The 6,000-nt window shown below is 41.0% G+C and overlaps 1 long non-coding RNA gene across 1 annotated transcript; it reads right to left on the bottom strand.

The window, feature by feature from the left end:
- Nucleotides 1–2,123: 2,123 nt before the first annotated feature.
- On the bottom strand, nucleotides 2,124–4,926 carry LOC116044241. The gene is made up of 3 exons (XR_004103646.2): nucleotides 4,678–4,926; nucleotides 4,475–4,591; nucleotides 2,124–2,297 (listed from the first exon to the last, which is right to left on the bottom strand). It is a non-coding gene; the product is annotated as an uncharacterized LOC116044241 (long non-coding RNA).
- Nucleotides 4,927–6,000: the final 1,074 nt, after the last annotated feature.

The raw sequence follows: 6,000 nt of genomic DNA, 5'->3' as shown, positions 1-6,000 counted from the left end.
CATCAAAATACAAGTACATGTATTAGAATTAGCTAAAAGAGAGTAAATAAATATAGTTAAATACAATTTGCAGCTATATTTTGTCGTTTTAGTGTGTGTAGTGGTTATTGGACACATGGCTGGTTTTATTCAGAAACTTTGTCTGATAGCCTACTGCAGGTTGTTCACTCCCAAATGTTTCTGGCTCCTATGATATAGTAGCACGCTGTTGCTTCTCGCAGCCTTAACTCCAAATTAAATTGTTGCTGGTTGAGTTTTCTTTTGAGAGATGATCCAAATGTGATCTGATTAGGTGTAATCCTCCAAAATATGACCATCGGTTAAGCAACAAAAGGAGAAGATGACTAAATACTGAAAATGTTTTTCTCAGTCATGACATTTTTTTCTTATTAGAAGTCCATTGCTGGTGCGTCACTAAAGCACATTATGGTTACTGTTAAAGTTCTGAGTCGTGCAAAGACCTTTGTTGCTAAATTAGTCTTTGTCTTTGTTTGTGTTGCTTGAAATCCTTGCGTGATGAATTGCAGAATGTCAGCTGACCTGTTGACCCCTTGGCCCATACACTTTTTACTTTTTTTGGGGAGCTTTTCCAATTTAACAACACGTGTGTTGTGATCTCAGTGCGCTGCTTGGGACAACCCCAGGGAAAAACAAAAACGATGTCTTTAATTTTCATGGAAGTGTATGCGTGTAGGCTACACGGTGCCATTGTGCGCACGTTCTGGCAGAGGCAGAGGAGCAAGCGTTATAGAAATGTTGGGAAACAAATACACAAAATCAGGTGGCACCAGGTCCGTCCCGTGTCAGCCACACCATATATGTAATCCCACTGTGTATAATATCAACATTTCACGATCTGCTCAGTTCGAAAAAGATGAAATAAACTACTGTTTGAATAGAAACTACATAAGCTTACAGTGCAAACACGCGCAGGACGGCACGCTATGGCTGTTTATGTTCAAATGATAATTAAAGCCTCCACCTGCGTGTTTTGATGGTCCAAAAATGGAGGCTTTCATCTCATCCTTACAGGCCTGGTGGTGGTTACAGCCGGATATATGGCTGTGTGACAGGTACTAATTTGTTGCCCAAGCTTTTCCCTCCGTCACCATCAATATCACAATCACCATCTTCTTCTGCACCCTCATCCTCTTGATCTGAAGGCATGTGCCTTTAAGTCATCTAACAGGTTTGAGTCTTTTAAAGCGCTTTAAGGAGGAGTACAGCGGGTTTTTTTTTTTCTCATGCCAACCATTTCTCAATGCATGATCCGTCGTGAGTCTGTGTGTCAGGGCGATCAGAAATAGCAGCATCTGTCCTGCGCACACAGAGAAGAAAAGGTCATGTTGTTTTTGTGTCCAGTCAACTTATGACTCCATCATGTCTTCTTCTTCTGTGCCGTTGTTGTTTGTTGTGGTTTATATTTACAGTGGCGACCAAAAGGAGAAAAAAAGGGTTTTGAACGATATACATCACGGCCCAGAGGGCTCAGGACAGCTTTTTTTCATAACACAGTCCAAAAGCTTGGCAGCGCTACGTTTCGCATGCTTTTCTATTCTAATATGACTCTATTGTCTCGTGGGGTTGCATCACCTTTAGATAACCGGGGCGTCTCCCTGGTGAACGGGCCGTGTTTGGAAATTCGCATCATTAAAGGGCTATCAGAAATATCTGGTGAGAATAGGATGGTTGCCCTGTATGGAGGGCCTCCCGTGGAGACAGCTCTCCATTTGGAGCTCATTTAAAACCCGCCTCGCCAATGTGTTTCCCGTTGACTGTGAATTATGCGTTTTCTTTATGTGGTCCTATTTAGACGTTCAAAAGTTTATTCAATTAATGCTGGGGGTGCAGTGGAGGCTATGGCCCCCACTTTGAACGCACTTCAACCACTTTTTAATGTGCGGAAAATAGCTTATTCGCCGTTTTTTTTTTCTTTTTCTTTTTTTTTTTTTAACGGAGACATAACTCCTTGTGAGGTGAAGTTGCAGTAGAGTAGCTATCCACAAAAGCAACACTGAACTGAGTCTGATTTATGTCAGGGTGCACAAAAATACGATTTTATACAGCATGTAGGGGGAAACCAAAGCATCAACACAGAAATAGAAAATAGACTACAAATAACGTTTGCATGCTTAATTTGTGTGTATTTATTTCGTTTTCAAATGTGACACACTCGTGCACAGACGCCACATCTCCAGAGCAGGGAGAAACTGGCTTCGGCTGGCCGGGCTGGACAGCAGAAAAGCGGCCGGGGATGTGTGGCTCCTCGCCGCGGAGGAAAACTCTTGCACACCGGTCTAGTGTGAGGTATGAAAGGGGGAGAAGAAAAAGAAGAAGTAAAAGGAAGAACGAAGCGAAGAATGGAAGGTGGGAAGTGTCACTCAGGAACGCTTCATTGCTCGAGGACAATCCGCGCGCAGGACCGGTCTGTTTCAAGAGCAATCAGTCAATCCGCATTAATTATGCCCCCCCCCCCCCCCCCTGTAAAGGGTAGCTCGCGCTGGCACACGGACCAGAGGAGGTTGGTGTGTGTGTGTGTGTGTGTGTGTGTGTGTGTGTGTGTGTGTGTGTGTGTGTGTGTTATGCTTTCTCTCTCTCTCTCTCTCTCTCTCTCTCTAAACACAAGCACACCCAACCCCCACCTTTTAAGTGAAAAAGAACCAATAAAAATCAAGCTATAAAAGGCTTTTCCTTGTCACTAAATAAATTAAATGCAGATTTCTGTTTTAAGTGCCGGACCTCTTTTGTGAGCTGCGGAACAGGATTCTTTATTGTCCCTCTGTCATTAGTGCTGAGGGCAACACTGTTGGAGGAGAGAACAGGGAAACTAAGTAATTTCAAAATATGTTAAAAAAAAAAAAAAAAAAAAAATATATATATATATATATATATATATATATAATACTGTATATACAGTTTCATATTGTAGTTATGTAAGCCTATGTATCTATGCTATATTGACATATTCTGGCATTGCTTTTCTAATAAGATGTCCTAAGCAGTTGGAGTGACGAAAAGTGACTAATTTTCCCAACTTGGTGTAATGGTTGATGCAAAATCCTGAAAAACACAAATTAATTTGTTACACTATTTTTGCCTGTGAATTGTACAATTGTAATATCACTACAAACTTGTAGTAATTATCATATTTGGATCCAAACTGCCTGGCTGACTCTATGCAGTCCACATGTGAGATATAGCCTATTAAATAATAATAATAATAATAATAATAATAATAATAATACTTTTTTCTCTTTGAGGCTGCACAAATAAGAATACAGCCGATACATTTTGATGGACGTTGAGCACCAGATAATGAGTTTCCCAACTCCACAAAGGTTTATTTTTGTCATCCTAATGGAAGCTAATGCATAAATGATAATTCACGGTTGTCTTGCTGGTTGCAGAGCCCATTTGGGCTATTAAAATATCGACTTTGGAAGTCTGCAGCATATAGCTAGATTTGAGCTTTTTGTATAGCCTACTGTTGTGTACCTACTCTTGTACAGCTCGTGTGTGTGTGTGTGTGTGTGTGTGTGTGTGTGGATACGTGGTGGCTGAAGCCCATTGGAGAGCGTAGGGCTTTGGAATGCAGGCTGCTATGTAAATAGGAAAAGAGGGTAACGATTATATAATTACAGACGTGATAAATCTACTCGCTCTGGCGTTATTTGATTTGAATTATATATGTATCAATTAATTCTACTGTATAGATGAAAGCCTCGTTTTTCTCCATGCGCACAGTTTATAAGCTATCTATACGGCTCGGGTCTCCTTTGTCCAGTGTGTTTTCTTGGGGGGGGGGGCTGAACCAAAGCAAGGGAGCGAGTCTCTGTTTTAATGTAAAGGGACATCAGTTGGAACAATCTTCATATACTTTATGAGGTGCATGTTCACTGTTGTTAGCTCTGGACAAGTTCAGCTAAAATGAATATGAGTTGCTGCTCCCAAATAAATAACTTGAAAAAAAATAGACAAGAATAGGCCTATACTATATATATATATATATATATATATATATATATATATATATATATATATATATATATATATATATATATATATATATATATGAAATTAATTGGTCTGTTTACTTTGACATTACAAATTTAATTAAGTTTTTGATTTATTTTATTCTTTAATATAATTTATTTCTTTTCCATATTTTTTTCATGTTTCTTTTTCTTTTTTATACTGCAAAATTAAATTGCTATAACTTCTTCTTCTATTCCTCTTTACAGACACAATTAATTGCCTCGTTTATTATTATAACTGACCTATAGGTATACCGTTTAAGCCTCTGCGTAAAAGCGGAAATGTCCAATTAATTATTGAACAGTTGGCAAGAAAAAGTTTTCGTTAACACTTAATGCGCAGCAGCACAATAAGATCCGAGTCCTGACGATCCAATATCGTCACTGTTTTAACATCTACTGTAGGTGAGAACATCTTATAATTTAGTTTCTTAACAGACCTATCGCTCTCTGTCCACCGTCTCCTTTCTCGACACAAACTTTTCTCTCCGTGTTTGTAAAAAGAAGCTCCCTCGAAGCTGTTTCCCGGTCCTTGTTGCCGCTCTCTCCTCCATTTTCTAAACACAAAGTTGTTATTGCACCATTCCGCGAATCTAGCCTCTACATTTAATACAACGTGTAATTCCCCCCCCCCCCCCTTTACCGTATTCCCTTTGATTTAGTCACTCTTGACTCTCCTTTTGCTCTGGGGCCAACAGGGTTCGCCGTGGGGGGCGCCTTGAAACCGCCCCTCCTTATCTCCTTTCATCGTTCAGCGCGGGGCCGCCTTGAAACCGCAGGGGCAGTAATTGCTTTTTTCAGGCACCCCAGTGCGGACTGGCCAGCAGCCAATCAGAGCCTTGTTTACACTCGGTGATTGACAGAGTTCTGGCAACGTGCCAGCCAATCAGGAGCGTCGCAGGGCCGAAGCCTCGAGTTTTAACCCTTCGCCTCCACGTATAAACAAACCTGGACGGGAATATTAGCCTATAGCAGCTCATATAGGCTATTTCGACATGGAAACACACAAGCCCATATCCTTCCACTTTTAATTGGCTAAATTAGTGAACCGTGCGCAAGGCTAACCTCGGGGACAGTAATGCTTTCAAATTACGCAGTGATTCAATTTGCCCGTGTGTGTGTGTTTGTCTCAGTGTGCGGTGTGTGACAGAGACAGGTAAATATGCAGCTATAAAAAAATAAAATAAAATAAAGTAACTTTATTAACCCTTTTTCCACATGAGCCTATCTGCGTTCAAGTGCACTTTCGACTGATTTTTTAATAAATGACAGATTTCTTTAAATATATGGCATATTGATGGTTCATGTCCAGAGCATAACATACAATATTAGTGCAGATTGAGGCTTTAGGGACAAAGCAGATAATTACATTGGATAAAATCCTCCTTTAGATTTACTCCCAGTATCCCAGTGGATAGACATAGGCTATAGATATTTTCTATAGCCTATATCAAATTTACAGTTAACTTTACGCCTGTCAATTAGAGGTCCTAAATGTGGCGGTGTGCAAAATGTCTTGCATTGCGAGACTACATGTTCAATAAATCAGATACAGATTAGGCAAATAAGGATTTATTTAGCAAAACACATGCAGTGGGGCGAGTGAAAAAAAAGCGGATTTCCCTAAAGGGGCATCAATAAAACTTTCACATCATCGCTGTCACATAGCAAAATAACGAAACACTCAGAGCACATGCAGCATTTGAACTGAACTGCAGTGGGATCACACAGAATAGGCTAGATGCTGTTTGCTCTCCACCAGTGATCAGAAAGTGCAGGCAGCGCTGCACGGCTCCAGTTCCTCTCCCCTCCGCACACTGAACAGCGCCGAGCTGTGCCGCCTGTCTCCTCGCATTTGCTTGTGCACGCAGTGCGCCGAGGGTTGCAAATCAAACGCCCGCCGTTTCGCTCCGCGGCTCCGGCGGCTTCCTCATTGGCTCTGAGCGGCAACCAATAGCAGCGTGGG

Source organism: Sander lucioperca, chromosome 22 (assembly GCF_008315115.2).
Source record: "Sander lucioperca isolate FBNREF2018 chromosome 22, SLUC_FBN_1.2, whole genome shotgun sequence".
Classification (NCBI taxonomy): Eukaryota; Metazoa; Chordata; class Actinopteri; order Perciformes; family Percidae; genus Sander; species Sander lucioperca.
The sequence above is the reverse complement of the archived record's forward strand: the minus strand, read 5'-3'. Positions and strand labels throughout refer to the sequence as shown.